Below are 26,105 nucleotides of genomic sequence, written 5' to 3' on the forward strand. Positions count from 1 at the left end.
GTATCTATATGAGGCAATGGATATTCACTAAACTTACTGTGATAATCATTAACAACATATATAAATCAAATCATTATGCTGTACACCTTAAACTTATACAGTGCTGTATGTCAATTATACCTCAATAAAACTGGAAAAAAAAAAGTAGTTAAAATGAAGCCATTAGAGTGGGCCCTAATCCAATCTGCCCGGTGTCCTTAGGAGAAGAGGAAATTTGGACACACAAGGGAAACCAGGGATGCATGGTCACAGAGAAAAGACTGTGAGGACACAGTGAGAGGACAGCCATCTCTGCCAAGGAGAGAGGCCTCAGAAGAAACCAAACATGCTGACACCTTGACCTTGGACTTTTTGTCTCCAGAATTGTGAGAAAATTAAATTCTGTTGTTTCAGCCACCCAGTCTGTAGTGTTTTGTTATGGCAGCCCTAGAGACTAACACACATGGGTAAAACCTTAAAACAATACACAGGAGTTGTTTCAGAAACCTTTCCATTTATAACATTGCATCGCTATGGTTTAGCTCCAGGAAATGATTGCATGGAAAGATATCTGCTCATTTACCTTTGTTTCAGCTCTTCTGGTGACCCATCATTCTACCATAAGGATACGCTACCAGGGAAGATCCTCCTACGCTGGCTTACCTCTTATCTATCTCTCTGGAAGGCAGCTATGCTCACCTCTATATCACCAATGCTGCCTTGTTCTATCTTTCTGGACACCAGTTTTCTCTCCACAAGTTTGATTCTCTAGGCATCACATAGCATCTCACTGTGCAGCCAAACTTCTATAGATATCACTTTTGAGAACTAACCTTGCTGAACTTCAAATGGTCCCAGTGAGCTACCTATCTACCAGCTGCTTTGTGCTGCCCACGGCTAGGACTGGAGTGAGGTGGCCTTGCACTGGCATGATCCTGGGAGTGAGTGGCTCCTGAGATTTTTCCACCTCTCAACCACCTCACTCTGAATTCCAGCCCTGGTGGTGCCAGACACCTCCTGACCATTCCTTGGCCCGGGTCCTTGGCCTTCCTTCAGAGCATATACAATTTGGTTGTAGGTACACAGGATATATTTACAGGAGATTTATCTATCTATCTATCTATCCATCTATCCATCTATATACAAATATATATATATATATAAATATATATGCCTTGAAAATAAGTGCTAAATCAATGGTATCAGTGAGTTCTTCAGGAACTTGGGACAGTTTGCCTTGCCTTGATGCTATAAAAATAGCTTCATAACTTGAGGAGCTTGAAGGATAGGATTTTAACAATGCTTACAAGGTGGAATCTTCAAATCAAACAATAGAGATGAATAATAAGCACCATACTATCTAATTCAAAAACTCCAGAGGGAAAGCATGGGTCACAAGCCTGCCTCTGCCACCTACCAGGTGTGTAGCACAGAACAAATTACAGCCTCTCTGAACTTCTATTTCCTCGTGGGTTTATTTAGATGATTAGAAATAACCTACATAAAATGACTTACTTTGTGCCAGGCAAATGGCCTGGATTTACTAAACGGTTCTACACTTATTATCCTTGTTTCTTGATTAATGCAAATCTAACCACCATCATCTCAGCAGGCCTCATTTTAGCACTCGCGTGACAGACATCAGAAATCAAAATGGACCTCAGCAATGATTTGGTCCAGTCTCCTCATTTTTTCAGAGAAAATGAATGCCCAGAGAAATTAAATGACTTGCCCCAGGTTACAGAACCAGCTGGTGGCAGTCACAGGGTCAGCCATGGAACAGGAGATTTCTTACTCAGGTTCAGAATACTCTTCATTTCAGAGTACTTCCTTAATAGCAGTACACAAACCTTCACAAACATGTATTTGTAAATGTATACTAATTACATGTAGGCAGTCAATGAACTGAAATAAATGGAATAATTATTAAATCTAAGTGTTGTGTTCATGCTGCACATTTACACTCGGGACAACTCCAATGTACAAAATAATTGAAGGTTCTTGATTTTCTCTGACAAATCTAATCTTCCTCACAAGCCCTGACCCTGCCAAACAGGGACGGAGTTCATGGTGGGGATATTAACTGGCTAATTAATAGCATCTTAGACTCTGGCTTGAACTTTGTTTCAGGAAAGTGCTTTGTTTTACAGACTGCCATCCGCAAGTCTCAAAATGGCAAGTGGGAATGTGGGGAGGGGACACAAAAGGGCCTCTGCAGAAGTGGAGGGAAGACCTGGAGCTCATGGGGTGACCTCTGGGCGTCTGCATCCTCCCAGGTCTCGGCTGTATAATGGATGGTCCATCCCCAGGTTTACTGCACTATGTTCTGAGGTGCAGCATATATTTGTGACTTGTTCTGTTGGACACTTGAGAGCTTGGCTATCCTCCCCTGCGATGTTCAGAAACATCATCCACCTGGTGCCTGACGTTATGCTGAGGCTTTTGCACCATAGCCACCTTGCCTCTTGCCACTGTAGCTACCCAGATGCTGGTCTCCTAGCTCTGGACTCAGTTACCTTCCTGCACCTTCTCTGTGGGGCATGTGGGCACTTCTAAGTCCCATGCACGCCCCAAGAAACAAGGGAAGCTCTGAGCACGGTCTCAGGTCCTCTCTCTGCTTAATGCCACCGTATCTTCACTTTTTTTCCTTTGTCGTGGCTGGCCCATGTTGTTACAAATACCGCACTGTAAGGTCCCCTTTTCAGAGTTCAGAAGAGAAATGGGCAAAAACCCTTCTGATTGGGCTTTCCCCTCAATTAACTCCACACCTCTGATGGGGATTTCAGAAGAGCTGGTGAAAGCTTATGACACTTATGTCTCACTCTTTGCTTTTTTCTCCACCTTGATATCTTTCTTTTCTGACTTTATTGGATCATAAGGCACTCTCATTACCCTTCCTCTTCAATCTACCCCAAACTCCTCTTCCAACATAGTTCCCTGTGCCTTCCCTGCACTTTGGATAATATTAAATATCTAGGATTTGAGTCAGATAGCCTAGTTATTGATATTGGAGTCTCAGGCATCTAGGAACTAGTGTTTAATTCGGACAAATAATATTAATATCTATGTCAAAAAATTGCTTGAAACTCTTCAGTGATTTTTCTTTTCACTTGAGTTAAAATACACACCTCCTACCACTTGTAGGGCCTGGTCTCCCCCTCCCCCCCCCTTCCAATCTCATCTCAACCCTCTCCCCCAGGGTACTGCACCCTGACCGCATATATCAAATCAAGGAGGCTGATTCCCAAGGGTCCTTTTTCCTCATTCTCTTTTTCTGGATCTTGGCAGACCCAGTTTACTCTTGTCTTGTAGGTCTCAGCCTAAAAACACCTCTCCAAAGAGGAATTCCCTGGCCTGCTTATTGAACGATCTTGAAAATAACCATCCGGCCCCTCCAGCCATTTTTTTCTAGCACAGCACCTTGGTTCTATCTCTCATAGAACTTACGACAATTTGAAACTGTTTTGTTTGTTAGTATATTTGTTCACTGTCTGTTTCTCAATAAAAAAGAAAATGCATGGACCAGAAACTGTGCTTATCTTCTTCACCATTTTATGCCTAGAACTAAATAGCGTCTAGAGTATAGTAGGTGCTCAATAAGTAAGGAAAGGATGAATGAATGAATATATGTAGATGTGCTAAGAGTCATCATAAAGTTGCCATTTCCTTATGTACCTAGATTATTTATACTTCTGGGAGTATCACAAATTCCATAATTAATACAGAATGATGATACTTAAGAACTGTCAAAAATCTTGTGATGTTTTTACCTGACTAAGGATATAGTAGTCTTCAAAAACCAACTATAGGACATGTATTAAAAAAGAAAGAAAAAACTTTAGAACTTGACTATATTTTAAACTAGCATCTTGTTATCTAATTATGCATTTGATTACTACAATTTGCAGTATTTCTGTTCTTCATTGTACTTTCTTTTACATAAAACATCTGTTATCTCTGTTGCACAGATCTTCTGGACATTCTCTTAATAAATGATAGTAATAAAATGTTCTGTCTCTCATCTATATAAACACATACATATACACACACATTTATGGCATTTTTACTAAAAAATAAAGTTATACTGAAATGGCATAAAGACTGATTATTCTATCCAGGTATATTGGCACTATAATAGAAGATAATTGTTACCTGATGCTGTTGGTATCTTGTAATGGATCACACAGAAGCAATTCTCCTTTCAGGTAAAGCTGCAGAAAAATGACTGAATAACGGCTGTTTCTTCATTATCTCCTTTTTCTACTTTTCTTCTTTTTCTAGGACAAAAATAGAAAACATGTTATTAAAAGACCAATTATATTACTCAATTGAAATATATATAAAGATAAGCTCACAAGAAGCAAGATTAATAGAATTTTGTCAGTAGGCTTGCACTGTAATTTTCATTTAATTGTCCCATATTCAGATTTAAACCTTTGTTTTTCTCCTATAGCTCAATTACCTACTTAGAAAGTCATTTTACTCTATATCAGAAACTATTATTTCTGTAGGGTTTTTCTTTTAATTAACCATTGCTTTATGTGGGTTCTAGATTTTTAGTTTGAATCTTGAAACACTAGATTTTACAAGTATGGGTTGCATTGGAGGTTAACGATTTTAATCACTCAGTTATATTTTAACTTTTTCAGTGTTTAAATTTCTATGGTGTTTTTCTGTGCCTGTATTATCCCTTTCCCTCTTAAAAAAGAAAATCCCAATTTAATCTTTGCTCTCACATGATTCTACAGAACTGAAATTTAACCAAGAAAAAAATAACAATATTGAGACAAACTTGTCCTATTCTGTAACAAAATATATTCATTAAGGAAAATGTATCATCTTTGCTTTTTATTTCTAGGTGTCTTATAGCTCCTTATTCATTTCCCACAACCTTGTTTGAAAACAGAATATGCAGATATTAAATTTTTTATTATAAATATCACTAATTTTATTTTCTTTCCAAACCATACTGATTAAAAACAGAACTTTTTTCTTTATTCCCTTTCAAAATGTATAAACACATTTATTTTATAAATAACACATGGAGTATTAATTTCTTCACAACCTGCTATGGTCAATTTAACCATAAGATGAGTCATATTACCTATCTTCCATGAATGTATGAACTATGGTATTTATAGGCTAATTCTCTAGGTCTGTGTTTTATTTGTGTCTTGTTGTACATTATAAACTTGGTACATTTGTGAAAAATAGCTTTTATTAATTTTTTCTTCATTATTTCTTTACTTCCAGGAAAAAATTGACACAATATAAAAATAGGTAAAACTCATAGTAGATTGCTTTGTACTTGGAAGATTTTCTTTAAAACAACTTAAAATTACTGAAAATACTAAAGCTCTAATGCTATATGCTATGATATTAGTAAAATTCCATATTTTATAAAAGTTTTCACATGATTGAGAAAAATCTTAAATCATATCAAGAACACATGAACTCATTTTACTCACTGAGTAACTGAGACATTGACTAGTGAGGTTAGATTTACCTTTTTATTATCAAATAATCTCTATATGGGATTGGTAAATATCTGATTATATTTTATTCTTCTCTAATTTTTTTCCCTCCTCCTCCTCTTTCTTTCTTTTATTCTTCCCATCCTTCTCTTTGTCTTCTTCCCCCAACTTTTTCTTTATACTATTTACAATGAGGAAGACAGCACCTCTATACCCTCTGACTCTGTTTGATGATACACCTTGACAATCACCTACACTATTACTTTTCATCACTTGAGTAAGGAGTAATCCCTGTTGGGTTACTATATAGAGTTTGTTTGTTTGCTCCATTTAGCTATGTTTTACTTACATAAAATTAATGACATATTTAAATAATTTAAATGGATTTAGTTGTATTTATGTCCCCAAATCTTGGATTTTTTATTGCTATTTTGGATGGGATCATATAAAATTGGTAAAGCAAATTTTATAAAGATAGATTACAAAAGTTTTAAATTATCATTGAAAAATTCAATTAATACAGGAGTGTATAAAGAAAAAAAAGTCAAAGTTCTTCCCTTATTATCTTTAACTTTTCTCCCAGAGGGCTGAGAAGTGTATGCTTCCATAAGAATTTTTATTTGAATATACATAGATGCATTCATACAAATATAAATACACAAAAATATACATTTTGAAGCAAAAACTGGGTCATAGAACACATACTGTTCTAAAACTAGATTTTTTAAATGAATAATTTTCATGGATATCTATACTCTTAAATTATTTTAAAATTAAAGTCTTGGAACAAGTAATATAGGTAAAGCAAGTAATATAGATAGTATGTCAATATTATGTCAATTCATACTATTGATATTACATGCTTTTTATTTTTAACTATAGAATGGAGAAGAAAAAGAAAAACAGAAGCCTAAGACTGTTAAGCAACATTAAATTGCAATTAGGCAATTTACTTAAAATCTAAAATCTAAGTTTTGCGACTTAGTTTCTTCACTTGACAAATACGGGATAAGGGTGGGAAGATACTGGTCTAGCTGATGTCTGATAAACTGTACTAATAGCACTCCATAGTTCTGTAATAATGGGTATACACTCAATAGTAGTAGTCATGATAGCAATAGTAGAATAAGTAAACTGTAGTGTACTTTATTAAAATATCATTTATTTTTTATTGTTTTACTCTCTAACACCATATATAAAAATAAACTCAAAATGAGTTAAAGACCTAAATATAGGACACTATAAAACTCTTAGAGGAAAACACAGGCAGAACACTCTGACATAAATTGCAGCAATATCTTTTTAGATCCATCTCCTAGAGTAATAGAAATAAAAGCAAAAATAAACAAATGGGACCTAATTAAACTCAAAAGCTTTTGCACAGCAAAGGAAACCATAAACAAAACAAAAAGACAACTCACAGAATGGGAGAAAATATTTGCAAATGATGCGACTGACAAGGAATTAATCTCCAAAATTTACAAACAGCTCATGTAGCTCAATATCAAAAAAACAAACAACCCAATCAAAAAATGGGCCAAAGACCTAAATAGACATTTCTCCAAAGAAGACATACAGATGGCCAAGAGGCACATGAAAAGATGCTCAACCTTGTTAATTATTAGAGAAATGTAAATCAAAACTACAATGAGATATCACCTCACACCAGTCAGAATGGCCATCATCAAAAAATCTACAAACAATAAATGCTGGAAAGAGTGTGGAGAAAAGGGACCCCTCTTACACTGTTGGTGGGAATGTAATTGATACAGCCACTATGGAGAACAGTACGGAAGTTCCTTAAAAAACTAAGAATAGAGCTACCATATGATCCAGCAATCCCACTACTGGGCATATATCTGGAGAAAACAATCGTTTGAAAGGATACTTGCACCCCAGTGTTCATTGCAGTGATGTTTACAATAGCCAAGACATGGAAGCAACCTAAATGTTCATTGACAGATGAATAGATAAAGATGAGGTACATATCAATATATACAATGGAATATTACTCAGCCATTAAAAAGAATTAAATAATGCCATTTGCAGCAACATGAATGGACCTGAAGATTATCATACTAAGTGAAGTAAATCAGATAGAGAATGACAAATATCATATGATATCGCTTATATGTGGAATCTAAAACAAAAATAATAAAAATGAACTTATTTACAAAACAGACTCACAAACTTAGAAAACAAATTTATGGTTACCAAAGGGGAAAGGTCGGGGGGAGGGATAAATTGGGAGTTTGGGATTGACAAAACTATATTTAAAATAGATAACCAACAAGGACAGACTGTATTACACAGGGAACTCTGCTCAATATTCTGTAATAACCTAAATGGGAAAAGAATTTGAAAAAGAATAGATACATGTATATGTATAACTGAATCACTTTGCTGTATACCTGAAACTAACACAACATTGTAAATAAATTGTAGCCCTATATAAAATAAAAAATTGTAAATATATCATTTAAACTGCTGCTACCCAAGTCAGCAGTATTCTAAAAAGAATTGAAGTTTGTCTTTCATGTAACATTCTAAGCTGGTACAGTGACTCTCATCATCAAAGCTGTCAGAGATCTAGGCTCCTGTTTTGTTGCTCTGCCATCCTCAATAGGCAGCTTCCATCTCATGGTCCAAGAAGGCTGCTCTGCCTCCTGTTGCCATGGCCACATTCTAGCCAGCCAGGTGAATAAAACAGGAAATGGAATGCTGGCCCCCTCCCTTTAAAAGCACTGCCCAGAAGTTGCATACACTTCTATCTACTCCATTAGCCAGAACTTTATCACATGGTCACACCTATCTTCAGGCAAAGATAGAATATGAAGTATTTCTCTGTGTTTAGCAAAAAATTCTATTGCATAAAAAAAGTTGAGGCTAGATATCGGGGACAAGTTACATTTTTCTCACATATAAACAGTTTATAAAGGATTTTAAGATGCATTATCGTATTTGATAAAGAGATACTGTAAGTAACCAGTAATGGATACGTTTTAATACTCATGAAATCTATTATTTATAAAGAAAAATGATGTGTCTAAGAGGTTCTTGTATTAAATATCAGTTTATCCTCTTTCACCCTGTCAATATGTCTCTTATGCCGATTATAATTTGACTCTTTTCATCCTTTGTATATTTGCCACCATTCCCTCCCCCATTAGTAGAAAGAGTGTAATTATAATAGAATTGTAGCCCTGTTTTTCCTACTCCTCTTGGTTAAATAACTTTATTTTGTCTGAGTTTTCCCACCTGTTAAATGCTGAGCACAATGCCTGTGTTATTTCTGTAGATAATGCATAGAAAACTACTAGATAGGAAAAAATAAACAATTACAAATATTAATTAATTTGATAGATGTTATGCTTATAGTAGTGAGTTATAGCTACCAATTATTTATTGCCCACTATGAGCCAGACACTCTCTTAGATCCTTTAAATATATCATGTTTAATTCAGTCTTCATAACAATCAGGTGGTACACTTCATAGTTTCTCTATTTTTTTTTTTTTTTTTTTTTTTTTGGCCGTACCACGTTGCTTGCCTTATCTTAGTTCCGCTACCAGGGATCGAACCCGTAACCCCTTCAGTGGCAGCACAGAGTCCTAACTACTGGACTGCCAGGGAATTTCCAAGTTTCTCTATTTTTGAGTTGAGGAAACCATGGTTTAAGAAAGGTCAGATGGGGCTTCCCTGGTGGCGCAGTGGTTGAGAATCTGCCTGCCAATCCCACGTGCCGTGGAGCAACTAGGCCCGTGAGCCACAACTACTGAGCCTGCGCGTCTGGAGCCTGTGCTCCGCAAAGGGAGAGGCCGCGACAGTGAGAGGCCCGCGCACCGCGATGAAGAGTGGCCCCCACTTGCCGCAACTAGAGAAAAGCCCTCGCACAGAAACGAAGACCCAACACAGCCAAAAATAAATAAGTAAATAAAAAATAAAAATAAAAAAGGAATTCCTTAAAAAAAAAAAGTAAAATAAATATCCTTAAAAAAAAAAAAAAAAAAAAGAAAGGTCAGATGATTTACCCAATGTCAGTTCCACCATGATCAGGCTTTACTATTTCAAGCTTTCGGGGTTTTTAGGCTTTTATGTTTTAAGTAAAAGACTGGAATATCCATCCGAGTTGTTTTACTGCAGTGAGTAACTGTATGCAATTATGTCAGATACTCATGAAAGGAAATGACTAAATAGGGACCTTTTCTAAGACGGATGATATTAAAATCAAATACTCCGGTTCCTTTTCCTGAAGGTCATCCTTGTCACACTCTGTCTCGTTTAATGACTGACAAGAGATATTCCACTGCGCTCATGTTTAACTGGAGGTGTCATCCATCGTGGTCCACCCCTTTGCAGAGTCAGCACTGAAATCCAAGGAGAGCTCGGCATACTTGGGATCTGCCTGAGTGAATGTGGGGGCCTGTCAAGACACTGAGGTTGAATTCTCATTTCTGTGGAGTATTACCTTGTAAGGTGGGCAATGTGCACTGACATGGAAACCTGGAGACGGCTTCATCCTGGCTAATGACAGTGTACCTAGCTGGTGGGTAATTACAGACCTTCAGCCTTCAGTACTTCACTCTTCATGAGATTAATGTTTCTCCAGAACAATAAATATAAGGTCTACGACACCTTTAAATTATGCTTATAAGTGACTCAGTGACCATTATGAATGACTGCAGCTGTTCCATACCTTGCTAAACATATTTAGTTTTTCACAAGCAATAGATTCTGAAAGCAGTAGTATTCACAGTGGGTGCTACGAAAGTACACATATTAATTCTGTAAAATCTAGCTAAGACTTGGGTCCAGTTCTTTAGGGGGCAACATTAACAGGGTTTTGTGGTCCAATCTTGACTCTCATAAGTGCTGAGCAGCTGGCAGGGAGGGTGTTTTCTCTACATCACCTTCTGTACTATGACTGGGCTTTGTTTCTAACAAGATTGCTAAAGAGCATGGCTCTCTGGCTCTTTTGGAGAATGCTGAGAGATAATGTATTTTAAATATTCTTTTTCTGTCTAAACAATCACAGTAGATTCTATTTTTTGCGACTAAGAATGCTGAATATATAACCATGAAACCTGCTTAGAAAGCTTAGAGAAAAAGTAAGATTCATTCATTCACTAGATCATTTGTTTACTATTTCCATTTATTCATTTTCTCTGCTGTTCTTTAATAAATAATTAACTCATTTAAAATGTTTATTGTGCAAAAACTTCATGCATGCCATTTTATTAGTTTTTGTGGGAGATGAAAAAATAAATAAATTACAAAAGGACCCTGCCCTCAAGGACTTTGTGTAAAGTTGATTCAACCATGCTAGAAAACAGAAAGTGGCCAGTGCTATCAGAGAGGTGCAGTGGTACTTTGCTACAAAGGTTCAGAGGAGAGAGAGCAATTGAGTACAGAAAAGAAGTCACCTCTTTCAGAGAAGAGATGGCATAGGAGCTGGGACTAAGAGTTAGGGAAGATTTGAACAGAAAGATGAGAGAGATATTTCCTGGGTGGAGAAGGCATGAAGGAGAGAAAAAATGTGGCATATGTCATACTTAGTTTTCATGCAGCATGAAGGGACCCACAAAGGGACAAAATTGGAAAGTCCAGATCACAAGAGCTTGCAGTGTATGCACAGGTGTTTTGAATTAAATTTGTAACCCTTGAAGGATTCTGAGAAGGGAGTACTTCAAGAAGGGTATTATTTTATATATTATTGGCTTTATTGGGATATAATTCACATATTTTACCATTCACCAATTTAAAGTATAAAATTCATTTTTTTGTATCTGCAGTATTTTATAGCTTTCAGATTATAGGTGTCATAGTTTTTGTTAATTTTTTTCTAAGTATTTTACTCTTTTTGATAGTATTATTAATGAAATTCTTTTTCTTAATTTCATTTTTAGATTTTTCATTGCAAGTGTATAGAAATGCAATGGACTTTTGTGTATTGACCTTGTATCTTGAAACCCTGCTGAACCAATTTATTAGTTAATAGTTTTTTTAGTGCTTTCCTTAGGATTTTCTATAGACAAGATCATGTCATCTACAAATAGAGTTTTTTGTTAATTTCTGCCTTTCTAATGCGGATGCTTTTGTTTCATTTTCTTGACTAATTGCCCTGGCTAAACTTCTAGTAAAATATTAAAGTAGCAAGAGAAAACATCCTTGTCGTGTTTTCCACCATTAAGTATGATGTTAGCTGTTGCTTTTTCATAGATGCCATTTATCAGGTTGAAAAGTTTCCTTCTGTTCCTAGTTTGTTGAGTGTTTTGACTATGAGTGCAATTCAAGAAGGTTATTCTGATGTCAGTATCTAAAAGGAATTGGAAATGGAAGATATTGAAGATGTTATTCGGATATCAAGGCAAAATGTGATGACAGCCTAAATTAGAGTACAAAATATAGCACAGGTACAGATGAGAGAGATATTGAGACATTGCATATGATAAGTACTGGTGATTGAGCTGACAAGGGTGAAAATATAGTTGGGGGTGCCTGCCTGGGTACCTGAGGGTGTAAAACATAAGAGAACATGGTTATGAGCCTGGGTAAAATCTCAGCTTGACTCTTTCATAGTTATGTGTCCTTGGCCAAGCAACACAGCTTCTCTGTGGCCTCATTTCCTTAGGCTATAGAATGTAGGTATAATAGCTGTCTCACAAATTTCCTGTGAATATTAAATGCATTATTATATGTGAAGCCTGTAAAAAATGCCTGACTCTGAGTGCTACCTGCAATTATTATCATTTGAAAAGAACCTATTTTTTTCTCAGTTTGTAGACACATTCAAATGTATAGTTAGCAAACTGGTACTTTCCAGCCAAAAAGTACACGCAAAAATAATTTTTTTCTAACAATGAAAAGGACAATGCACTGATTCTATTGGTGCAAAATATTGTTTATAATAGGTAAGGATAGAGAACATATATTTTGAAATGATATGTTCACATCTTCAGGGAAACAGCTTGTTTCCTTATTCAAAACCATGACTATGACTATCAATGAGCAGACAGCACAAAATAAAGGCTCAGAAGTTTTTAGAAACAGGTATGTAATTAATGTACATAAAATTTGTCTTTATAGAGAAAAGGTGCATATTAAGTAAATCTAATCAAACACAAGCACAGCTAAATTGTCTTACACTTGCCTAAGACAGGCACACACCTGCTTAACAGAAGGAATAAAATGTCTTGTCCCTAGGAAACTACTGCAGTTAATCAACATGGATAATATTTTTTTTTTAATTTAATTTAATTTATTTATTTTTTTACACAGCAGGCTCTTATTAGTTAAATATTTTATACATATTAGTGACTATTTTATTTTTGAACATTTCTTTTATCCAAATCCAGAGTAGCACCTAATTAGAATATAGAACATAGTTATACCACAGACTATTACATTTGAAATGGCTACATCTGATCCTTATCTCAACTTTTATGTTCATATAGCTGCTTAATAATGTAGAGTAGATCTTTAATAAATATATTTAAATTTTATTCTGAAATAATGATTTATGTAATGGACTAAATAAAGCCAATAATGCCCCAAAGAAAATTGTATAGTGTAAAATAGAATGAAGGTCAGTTCACTTATCTATATGTTTTACTTTAAATTATACATATGAATTTTTACAAATCCTTGATGTTACAAGTCTAAAAGTCTCATGTGTTCTGTGCATTAATGAGTGTAAATTGTTTTCATCTCAAACTAATGAGGATTAAAACTTTAATAATGTTTTCATCAATATATCACACTTTTCCCATCCTAGTTTAAGATTCTTTCCTAAATTTTGTCAAGCTTAATCCAATTTGGAATTATTAAATAAAAATAACATGCTGAGTAAATCTGTTTATTTGTTATGCAGTGCACTTTTAATCTAATAGTATTGCATCTTAACAGAACACATGACACCATTCTAGTGTTTCAAATTCCAAATTATACTTAATAAAATTTTACAACAGAAATGCTGAGAATAAAGAAAAATTAAGTGAATACTGCTATTAGAAATAATAGGAATAAAAATGGATCAACTTCCTACAAGCAATTTATACCTAGGTTTCAAAAACTTTAAAAAGGATATTTTATTTGACCCAAGACCTCTACATTTAGGAATCTATATTATAAAAATAATCAGAGACATTGACAATGTTATATGTTCAAGGTCAGTTACCTACTAGAAATTATAATAAATAAAATAATATTTTATGTATTTATAATACATATGCTATATGTATAGTTATATATTAATATTATATAGTATATAAAAGTTGAAATTAGTTTATATATCCAAAAATAGGGACTTTATACTACAACAGTGTGATGAAATATTCAGCAACCACTCAATAATGGTGAATTTGAAGAAATTTCACTGACTTATGAAAATGTTCATGAAATAAAGTTAAGTGAAAAAAGAAACACAAAATTATAAATATTTCCCTATTTTTAATACATTCATATATTTTTATCTGCTTATGTTTTTCAGTTATAGTTGTCTATAACAAATCTTTTTCTCTGAAGCATAGGGCTCCTCAAGCAAATGTCATGTTATAATGAAATTTTTTTGGTCACCAGTCAACAAGAGAAATTCAAGCCCAGAAGATTTAGATATTAAATTGGTTTAAGCAATTTGGTTACCATATAACCAGCTGAATTTAAAGACCAGCATAAGTTCAGAAACGTTAAGTGTGTGATTGGCTTTTAGTCTTATGTTTGAGGAGGCCTGGGGGATTATTTTGCTCTGGAATCCATAGCTCCTGGACCAACTTTGATATGATCAAAGTTGCCTTACCACTCTTGGCCAGTGTAAGAACTAGACCCAGCTGTCTCCATAAAACTGAAGGCCCCCTGACCAACTTTCTCTGACAATCAAAAGTAAAAGGATCTGCACTGACCACTGGACTCAAGATACCATTTCATACCTAGACCTGCTGATATAAATGCGGCTCCTCCTTTGGTCAAACAAGACAGAAAATTGTGGGGTTCCCTCTACTCACTCTTCTATGCCATTAGTAAAGTGTCTGGAATAGTAGGAAATTGCAATTACTAACTCTCTTTGACTAGACATCTTGGTCAATTTGATTTACTGTTACCAAATACCATAGAGTGAGTGGCTTAAACAACGGACATTTATTTCTCACAGTTCTGGAGGCTGGGAAGTCCAAGATCAGGGTGCCAGCATGGACAGGTTCTCAATGAGGGCTCTCTTCCTGCGTTGTAGACAGCCCCCTTCTCACTGTGCCCTCACTTGGCAGAGAGACAGACAGCTATAGTCTCCTCCTCTTCTTATAAGGTTACTAACTCTATCATGGGGTCCCTACCCGCACGACCTCATCTAAACCTAATTACTTCCCAAAGCCCCACCTCCAAATACCATCACATTAGGGGTTAGGGCTTCAACATATGAATTTTGGGGGGAGGGAGGGGAACACAAACAGTCCATGAGACTAGAAATCTTTTTTTCCCCTCAGAAGAAAGCTGGGAGCTGAAAATAAAGCTTATATATATTTTAGCAACAGACTTTGAGTTCATTGTAAAGGCTTAGGAATTTCGAGAAAAAGAATCTGCTTGTGACTGCACTTCTGCACCTAGAAATCATGCACTTAATCGTATAATACATACACACATATAGATGGATGTGGAAGTAATGGAAATAAATCACCAGCATGTCTCTTGGAAGTGGGATTGCAAGTAAAGAATTCCCCTCTTATGTTTAAAAATATTATTCTGTTATTTTTTTGCAAAAACTTAATCATAAAATATATGTAGTTCTAAAGATCTGGTGTCTAGTACAGCCATCAAAGGCTGAAGATTTGGACCTAAGTCTATGGTAAAAGCAACCACGTTAAAGAAGTGATCCATTAAATGGATTATAATCCTATTGTTTCTTTGTATCTCAGGTTTTATATGAAAACATATCAAAGAATGCACTAATTTATATCACGTTAATGCTAATTCAACTCAGAATTCTGTCTCTGACAGTGGTAATGAGTGCCACTTCCCACATTATTATAGTACCTCTAGGTTCAGTTTTGTAGACAAAGTCCAATTGAAGTACGACACATTAAAAGATGTTAAGATGTGTCCATGGTATTTACCTGTCATTGACTCATTACCTGAGTATTGAATCTTCAATTCAATTTTATTCCATATTTAAATATAAAGGCTTAAATTTACTTGCAGCATGTTCAGATATATAAAGAAAAACATTTCTTTATTATGTCTTTAAGTTATTTGATCTTCCTCTTGAACCTCCTGAACTTTGGGAGAGGGGAAAAGTCTTATTCAGTAAATCACATACACTTAGCTCAATGTGGTAACGGAAACAGTCACTTTAAGCAAAATGCTCAATTTTCTCTTTTCACTTCTTTCCTCCTTTTCTTACCCAAGATGGTGTTTGACATATAAGAGGGACATTGTACTAGTGGAGAAAAATTTCTGCTGTTGCTGTTAATCATTGTGCCATTTTCTGGTCACTTTAGCCACCTCTCTCCTAGTATTTATCCAGTCACCCTGTCTGGTGAGTGCTCACCTTGTTGCTCCAGTATAATGTATGGACTAGCCCGCCTCTCTAGACTTTGTCAGAGCCTTCAGCACTCATAGGTGACAATCCTCTCTAATGCTCTACCACACCTTCTGTCTAGACCCTGGCCAAGAGGTCCTCTCCTCAGCCTCTCCAGTGCCTTTGGAAGGCTCCAGCTGCTTCTCCCAAGGAGCCTGGGAGAACCTCCGAGTCCCATCATACAAGACAGGAACAAGAGGCAGTTTAGGACAGTTAAACAGTAAACCTTCCTTTCCTTAATTACACTGAGATGTCAGGTTTACTTGCTATGGAGTTGCTCTCCAAGTTCATGCAAGGGCATGGCTTGGGGGTAAGAATTGAGGGAAAAAACAAGCTAACATTAAAGGAAATGTGTCCAAATCCTAAGTCTTATACTAATACTTACACTAATCGAATACTAATACTAATCTTATATTAATCTAATGAGCAAAAGTCTCTTTCCCTTTTTGTTTCTTTTAACTCCTTTCTCTTATGCCTTCCTTCCTCTAGGCTGGAACCCTTAAAAAGTGAAGATCAGGAACTACTGGTCTTTTTCTCTGCCTCTCTTTTGGATCTTATTCTTCCTATTACTATGATTTTCAGTACCTGAAGGAGCAAGAATCTCTTTTTTGATGTCTGTTTTATGCCATATCCCACTACTGTTTTCTTCCCCTGGTTCTGATCCTACTCTAGACTCCTGTATCTCAATGCATGGTAGCACTATCCATCAACTAGGCATGCCAGAAGTCTAGGAATCATCCTCGACACCTCTTTATCCTTCATTCCCTACATCCAACTCTACCAAGTAATTTTGATTCTTCATTTTAAGTATCTCTCAGTATTATCCACGTCTCCATTTCTACTGCCCTCAATATCCAGCTCTGAGTAATAATAATCTCCTTCCCCCAGCATTACTGAGGTAGTCTCCTAATTGTCCTCACATCTACTTTTTTTGCCTGCCACGAATTCATTTTGTATTCTGCATCTAGAGTGCTCTTTAAAAACCTCCTGCTGTATGAGGCTTTCCATACCTAACTCCTGTCTCATCTCATTTTCCCTCCTCACTCTCTGTGCTGCCCCATATTGACTTTCTTTTCCCCTCCTTGTTCTCAGGGTTTCAGGGACTAGAATGATTTCCTTCATTGTTCCTGACTCACTCTTAACACATTCTTCAGATCTGAACTCAAATAGAATTTCTCCAAGGAAACCTTCCTTGAATTTATTAGGCTAGATGAGGTACTCTTAGAGATCACTCTAACTTTTCTTCACGTGCAAAATAGAGGTTATAATTATGCAATTTTTTTCTTTGATGTCTGTCTCCTGTACTGTCTTTATTACTATATTTTTATTAGTCCTAGCATCCTACTAGAGTGACTGGATATGGTGGGTGTTAAATAACTATTTGTTAAATAAATCAAGCGATATTGACATGATTTAAATTTGATTGGATATAGAATATGGAGAAGTCAGAGATGATTGTAAGTAATAGAAGGCTTGTATGCATGATGTTCCTTTGTCATACATTAAATCCTTTGCTTTCCCAGTCATAAATATTAGAGAAAAGGGTACACTTCTTAAAATAATTTTATTTTGATCTTCACAGAGTTACGATTGGCATTTTATGAGATATTTTGAGGTTTATCATGAACTTTGTTTGTAGATTTTTTTGATGATGGCCGTTCTGATCTGTGTGAGATGATACCTCACTGTAGCTGTGATCTGCATTTGTCTAATAATTAGTGATGCTGAGCATCTCTTCATGTGCCTCTTGGTCATCTGTATGTCTTCTTTGGAGAAATGTCTATTTAGGTCTTCTGCCCATTTTTTGATTGGGTTGTTGGTTGTTTTGATATTAAGCTGCATGAGCTGTTTGCATATTTTGGAGATTAATCCTTTGTCAGCTTCTTCATTTGCAAATATTTTCTCCCATTCTGAGAATTGTCTTTTCGTCTCATTTATGGTTTTCTTTGCTGTGCAAAAGCTTTTCCGTTTAATTATGTACAATTTGTTTATTTTATTTTTTTCCTTTTTATTTATTTTTTTTTTATACAGCAGGTTCTTATTAGTTATCTATTTTATACACATTAGCGTATATATGTCAATCCCAATCTCCCAATTCATCCCACCACCACCACCCCCTTCCCCTGCTTCCCCCCTTGGTGTCCATATGTTTGTTCATTTGTTTATTTTTGTTTTTATTTTCATTACTTTAGGAGGTGGCAAATGTTCACTTCAGCACAATTTACAATAGCCAGGACATGGAAGTCACCTAAATGTCCATCAACAGATGAATGGATAAAGAAGATGTGGTACATATATACAATGGAATATTAGCCATAAAAAGGAACAAAACTGGGTCATTTGTAGAGATGTGGATGGGCCTAGAGTCTGTCATACAGAGTGAAGTAAGTCAGAAAGAGAAAAACAAATATTGTATATTAACACATATACGTGGAATCTAGAAAAATGGTACAGATGAACCTATTTGCAGGGCAAGAATAGAGACGCAGACATGGAGAATGGATGTGTAGACACGGGGGAGGCAGGTAGGATGAAGTGGGAGATTGGGATTGACATACATACATCACCATGTGTAAAACAGATAGCTAGTGGGAACGTGCTGTAAAGCGCAGGGAGCTGAGCTCAGTGCTCTGTGGTGACCTAGATGGGTGGGATGGGGAGGGGAGGGAGGTCCATGAGGGAGGGGATATATGTATACATATAGCTGATTCACTTCATTGTACACCAGAAACTAACACAACATTGTAAAACCACTATACCCCAATTTAAAAAAAAAGTACTTGAAGAAGTATTCAAATTATTATAGCAAATCCCAATTAAGATAGATTTGACAGTTGCTAATAAACTCTTCTTTGCTTACTTTCCTCAAATTTTATGATAAATTGGCATTTTTTAAATGATGAGACTGGAAAAAGACTGAGTGGGTAAAAATAATTTTTGTAAATGACTTTAGGATTTTATTACTAACTCATTTTCAATTTCATAAGAATTTGTTAGTCTTAATTTGGTCTGAGATTAAAATACACAATAAATGATTTTTCAGATGTTCCCAAGTAACTGCAATCCACATTTATTTGTATTTTTAAGGATACTAAAATGTTAATCTGCTAATTTTTTAAAAAGTATAGTATTTTTTTAAGCTCCAAGAAGGCAAAGATCATGTCACTCAGCATAAATTTCAGTTTTATCGCTACTTAAAACATATGATTTAAAAACTTTCCAAATTACAATTAAAATTTATATATAGAATAGTAAAATCTGCCTGAACCAACTTGGTAGTATTTTTATAATTTTAGACACACACACACACCTCCTCCAAAATAAACAGATTGTATAACATTAAAATTGACCTGGGTACGTTTTTCAGTTTCCAAATTACATTCTGATGAACGTTTTTTTTCCTATGGGTGCTCTCATTTATATATTTTAAAGGGTTACACATAACTCTTTCATAAGTAAGGATATGAAGTTTGCCTTCTTAGAAAGTGTTTTTCCCATTAAAATCAAACCAAAAAACAGATGCACCATTGCCTGTTTCACAGTCACAGCCAACCTGAAATGGCTGATGCTAGCTCAGGGAAGTCATAAAGAGATCAAATGACTTCTAGGCCAATGGAAAGCCCTACTGTCTAAATGTTTTTCAAGCCAATTTGAGGACTTAATTAGACTTACTGGAAGCTTGTGTGAATAATGCTGCAAGTACGATTATGAACTGCCCGGACATATTGTTTTCAATATAGAAGACCTTGTCTGCTTATACTGATGGCATATATGTAAAACTCAAGATCTTGATATTAGAATGGGTAAAATGATGGCAACATCATGATATATGAAAAATTGTGGTTCATTACTGGAATTAGTTGTCATTAGGTAAAAAGTCAGCAATCAGTCAATTGAAATACAATCAAGCTCTCCTCTTATCTGTCTTTAGCACTCAGCTTTTCTTGTTCTAAATGTAGACAAATGACTGTAAATCAAAGGAGTTTACAGATAATAATAGAAAAGGCTTCTAAGAACTGAAATCAATAAACAAATGGCAATGGCAGGATACTGTAATGTAATTAAGGGATGTTGTGAGGATGCCTCTGAAGTGCCTATAGATGAATGTGACTTCAGTACTGCTGCCAAATGAGTCCAATGTCCCACAAATGAACTGAAAACCAAGTGCCTGGAATACTGTCTGTAGTGTCACTTTAAGATGACTGCCATACTGTATTACTGTGGTGATTTGCAGGAAATAGCATGGCACATATATACACCAAGACACTGTAGTTAAGCCTTATCTTATTCTAATGAAAAATGTGTTCACCATTCATGAGAGTGCATATGTCACCAGAGTTAGTATTCAGCATGACTGAAAAAAATTGAAAGGATGTTTTATTCAGAGTATTACTAGGAGCTGATTCTGACAATATTAAAAATATTTATTATAAAATTGTAACAATGAAGAAAGCAAAAACAATATGGAATGCAACTTCGGTTTCTACTAACTTCAAACATGGAATCATAGTTAGTGTTTTATTCAGTACGTAGATATTTTCTGGGGAAGATTTTGTTTTTCTTTTTTTAATAGAAAGCTTGTAAATGTTAAACATGATCTGGCAGTTCCAATAAACAGGTATATTATTTTTTATTATCCTTACACAAAGTCCTATTTGATTAGTGCTTACTAGGTGCCAGGTACTAACTGATTTACAAATATTGATTCATTTAATACTCAAAACAACCCTGTGACATAGGTAGATCAGCCCCATTAACAGCTGATGAAACTAAGACACAGAGATGCTAAGTAATGAGCCTGGGGTCACAGAACTAGTGAGTGAAGGAACCCATTTAAACCCAGGAAGTCTGCTTTAGAGTCCTGGCTTTGAATGTTGACCTGCAACATATATATATACACACACACACACATATATATATACACGCAATGAGAATCACTGCAGAGTTTTTTTAATGTTTTGATTCACAGCTTCCACCCTCACAGATTTTGACTTAGTGAATCTGGGACCCGGCCCAGGCGTCTCCATTTCTAATAAGATTTTATAGTTGTTTTTTTGGCCACTCTTTGAAACATATTGATTTAGAGGTACCTGGTTATACAACAAGATTGGATTCCTTATTCTTGTTCCATTCTATGTTAATCCACAGTAATTTCTGTAACTAACTGACGAAAGCTACACCAGCACTCATTCTGCTCCTAAAAAGAGCAAGTTCAGAGACAAAAAGTGCATATGGCTCATGCTGCCATTTATAATTGTCACTGAGGTCTGACCCTTCACAGATCAACGCTTTTAGGGATATTATTTATTACTCTAGAGTAATTAGTGAGCCAAAAACTATATAAATTTTTGTTAACAGAAATAGTCATGAACATCTTTCCTTAATATGACTGAGACACATGCTTCCTGAGTCTTTGTATTCTCTTATATTAAACTTTTTTTTCACTTCATCCATGATGATGTAGGCTGAAAATTTCTTTTTGTTTTTCATATGAATACTCCCTACTAGCACTACAATAGTTAATTGAGTGTTTCCATTTTATAAAATATCTTTGAGTGTAATGACTGCAAGTACTTTGTTGAATATTCATTAACTATCCTTTTCTCACAGGGCATATAAATCCTCTGCAATGCAATACATATACACTTTAAACTTTGACATAAAATACTCATATTTCTAAGATAAAGGAGTTTTTCTTCTGTAAGCACTCTCTCAAATCATATATAATCAGGAACATTGGCAACACTGCTGCTATGAGAAGGACAGAGAGAACATCAAGAAATCCAAATGAATTCAAACCCATTAAATGTAATGGTGTGGTAAATCTCAATGTACCATCTGCTGTAGAACACTGATACCCTATTGGAATTCCACATCTTATTTACATAACAGATAAGAATGTGCTAGGAGATTTATATGGTGATATAACCTGGAGACAAAACTAAGTTTATCCTGTATTCACATCTGGGGATATCCACATGTGTATAAAATTTAATCTATTTCTGGTTAGTTATTCTACAGTAAAATTTAAAATGCCACCTTACCCAAATGTTATCAGCAATACTGTCAGTAAAAACTAAATAATCAATAAAAAAGAGTTCTTATACAATGCTGTGTAAAATGTGAAATTGACCCAAAGAATTCCATCTCTTCTAGACAGAAATTGAAGGAATAGGACTGTAAGACTATGGTAGATGCCTAATATATCTGTGCTTACATTTAACAAATAAATTGGTAGTAATCCTTTCTGAGAGATGTTTGACTCATATTTACTCAAAAACACTTTAGAAATTAGGGTAGTAATTAAAATTACATTAAATTTATAGAACTATTAATAATTAGTTGCAAACACTTTGAAATCTCCAATATTTAAGTCAGTTCCTAAACACTAAAACAAATTTTGAAAGAAACATAAAATCAAATTTTAAAGTGGAATACTCTCTTGTCCTGGAATTCAAATTAATATCCTCCTTTTCTTTATTTTAACTTAAGGATTTCCCTCAAATATACATGAATCACAAAGTCTGTAGATGTTTTCATGAAGCCTATCTGATACATAATTATAAGACCACATTATCTATGTCTGTATGTGTCTTTTTTAGCAGCTGAAATTAGTCAGCTAGGTATTTTATGAGTTATTCTTACTTTCGTCTGCATTCTTTCAAATGTTTTTTTAATTTAAAGGAGGTAAACAGGAAACTGATACTTTTCAGTATTGTATCTCAAAGCTCATGAGACACCACATTTCTTCTAGATCCTCTCCTGTGACTTTCCTCACCAACAATGTTGAATAATTAAGCACTTTTGCATTTACATTCAGCAACCAGGATTTAATTAAACACAGTTCCCATCACTTCAACTGCTCTTACCAAACCTCCAGAAGTTGAAGAGTGCTGCTGTTGACAATGGCAGTCCACCAAGTGGAAAATTACGCAAAGAAAATTGAGAAAGTAGGAAAAATGCCAGGCCTGGTGCCTTAGGGAAAGTAGAGAATATGAAAGTAAATACAGTGCAGAGTATTTTGGTTATTGCTGTTGGCACTCTTCTTGATTATGTAATAGACTTTGTAAATTGATATATTACATGTTTATTACTTACTATCAAATCATAGGAACAATTTTGTTCTTGAAAGAATGATTGCCCATTACAAAAGTCCCATCAAGAATGTATTTGGCTATGTAATTGACCATGGTGGTATACTGAGCTAATTTCAACATAAGCTTTGTAAAGCAATATTTATCTGTGATTACCAATAGTTAGAGTCAATTTTTTAAATTGTATTCACATATTTCATATCATACACAGGCCCATTTCTTTTTCATACAGTTAGAATTTTGCTAACAGGGACAATTAATTAGTATATAAGTAGAATCTGGATTCACATTGTAAATAGTGTGAAACCATGGTATTCTACTGATGTATCATTTGTTAACTTAAAAATTAGTTTAACTTCATCATTTAACAAACTTCTAGAAAAATTTTAATTACTGGTCACAGATGTGTTTCTAATCCTTGCAATATTTATTAAGTACCTATTGTGTGCACCTATGTTGCAAAATACACAATGACACAAAAGTGAAGACAGTCTTTGCCCTCAATTTGACCCTTAATTTAAATGTGTTTAATCAATAAACAGTGTATAGTGTGTTGAATGATGAGCCTCTGCCCCAAAATATATCCATGCCCTAAAATCTGTAATTATGATATTATTTAGAAAAAGGCTTTGTAGATGAAGGTTTTTAATATGAGATCACCTGGATTTGGGTGGGCCCTAAACCCAATGAAAAGTCCTTATAAGAGAAGATGTGGAGTCTTTTAAGAAGATACCGAATCCATATAAGAGGAGACACAAACATTATGCTAAGTGAAATAAACCAGATACAGAAAGACAAATACTATATGATTTCACTTACATGTGGAATCTATAATAGTCAAACTCATAGAAACAGAGAAGAGAATGGTGATTGCCAAAGGCAATGGGGAGGGGGAAATGGAGAAGTGATGGCCAAAGGGTACAAAGTTTCAGTTATGCAAGACAAGTAAGTTTTGGAAACATACTATACAGCATAATGCCTATAGCTAACAATACTGTATTGTATAAATTTTTTTAATAGATCTTTATTGGAGTATAATTGCGTCACAATACTGTGTTAGTTTCTGTTTCACAACAAAGCAAATCAGCCATATGCATACATATGTCCCCATATCCCCTCCCTCTTGAGCCTCCCTCCCATTCTCCCTATTCCACTCCTCTAGGTCATTGCAAAGCACCAAGCTGATCTCCCTGAGCTATGCTGCTTCTTCCCACCAGCCAACTATTTTACATTTGGTAGTGTATATATGTCAATGCTACTCTCTCTTCACCCCAGCTTACGCCTCCCACCCCATGTCCTCAAGTCCATTTTCTATGTGTACCTCTTTATTCCTGCCCTGCAACTAGGTTCAGCAGTACTATTTTTTTTTTTTTTTAGATTCCATATATATGTGTTAGCATACAGTATTTGTTTTTCTCTTTCTGACTTACTTCACTCTATATGACAGACTCTAGGTCCATCCACCTCACTAAAAATAACTCAATTTCGTTTCTCTTTATGGCTGAGTAATATTCCATCATATATATGTGTCACATATTCTTTATCCATTCATCTGTCATTGGACATTTAGGTTGGTTCCATGTCCTGGCTATTGTAAATAGTGCTGCCATGAACATTGTGGTACATGTCTCTTTTTGAATTATGGTTTTCTCAGGGTATATGCCCAGGAGTGGGATTGCTGGGTCATATGGTAGTTCTATTTTTAGTTTTTTAAGGAACCTCCATACTGTTTTCCATAGTGGTTGTATCAGTTTACATTCCCACCAATAGTGCAGGAGGGTTCCGTTTTTACCACACCCTTTTCAGCATTTATTGTTTCTAGATTTTTTGATAATGGCCATTCTGATCAGCATGAGGTGATACCTCAGTGTAGTTTTGATTTTCATTTCTCTAATAATTAGTGATGTTGAGCACCTTTTCATGTGTCTCTTGGCCATCTGTAAGTCTTCCTTGGTGAAATGTCTATTTAGGTCTTCCACCCATTTTTTAATGGATTGTTTGTTTTTTTGATATTGAGCTCCATGAGCTATTTGTATATTTTGGAGATTAATCCTTTGTCTGTTGATTCATTTGCAAATATTTTCTCCCATTCTGAGGGTTGTCTTTTTCTCTTGTTTATGGTTTCCTTTGCTGCCCAAAAGCTTTTAAGTTTAGGGCTTCCCTGGTGGCTCAGTGGTTAAGAATCCGCCTCCCAATGCAGAAGACACAGGTTCGAGCTCTGGTCCGGGGAGACCCCACATGCCACAGAGCAACTAAGCACGTGGGCCACAACTACTGAGCCTGAACTCTAGAGCCCACGAGCCACAACTACTGCAGCCCATGCGCCTAGAGCCCATGCTGCACAATAAGGGAAGCCACCGCAATGAGAAGCTTGTGCACCACAACGAAGAGTAGCCCCTGCTCGCCGCAACTAGAGAAAGCCTGCATGCAGCAACGAAGACCCAATGAGGCCAAAAATAAATAAATAAATTTATTTTTTAAAAAGTTTTTAAGTTTAATTAAGTCCTGTTTGTTTTTGTTTTTATTTCTGTTACTCTAAGAGGTGGGTCAAAATGATCTTGCTGTGGTTTATGTCAAAGACTCTTTTTCCTGTGTTTTCCTCTAAGAGTTCTATAGTGTCTCGTCTTATATTTAAGTCTTTAATCCATTTGGAGTTTATTTTTGTGTATGGTGTTAGGTAGTGTTCTAATTTCATATTTCTGTTTTTGTGACAGTACCATACTGTTTTGATTACTGTAGCTTTGTGGTATAGTTTGAAGTTGTGGAGCCTGATTCCTCCAACTTTGTTTTTCTTTCTCAAGATTGCTTTGGCTCTTTGGGGTCTTTTGTGTTTCTGTACGAATTGTAAAATTTTTTGTTCTAATTATGTGAAGAATGCCATCGGTAGTTTGACAGGGATTGCATTGAATCTGTAGATAGCTTTGGGTAGTATAGTCATTTTCACAATATTGATTCTTCTAGTCCAAGGACATGGTATATTTCTAAATCTGTTTAT

General features: G+C 35.3%; 1 long non-coding RNA gene across 1 annotated transcript in view; it reads right to left on the reverse strand.

Annotated features, from left to right (window-relative positions):
• LOC309629945 overlaps window positions 1-26,105 on the reverse strand; it is a 379,704-nt gene that overhangs the window by 179,999 nt on the left and 173,600 nt on the right. Inside the window, exon 2 of the long non-coding RNA XR_014245314.1 lies at window positions 4,132-4,256. This is a non-coding gene — a long non-coding RNA (uncharacterized lncRNA). The remainder of the gene's footprint in view (window positions 1-4,131; window positions 4,257-26,105) is intronic.

Source organism: Balaenoptera borealis (assembly GCF_965194805.1).
Source record: "Balaenoptera borealis genome assembly, chromosome: 5".
NCBI lineage: Eukaryota > Metazoa > Chordata > Mammalia > Artiodactyla > Balaenopteridae > Balaenoptera > Balaenoptera borealis.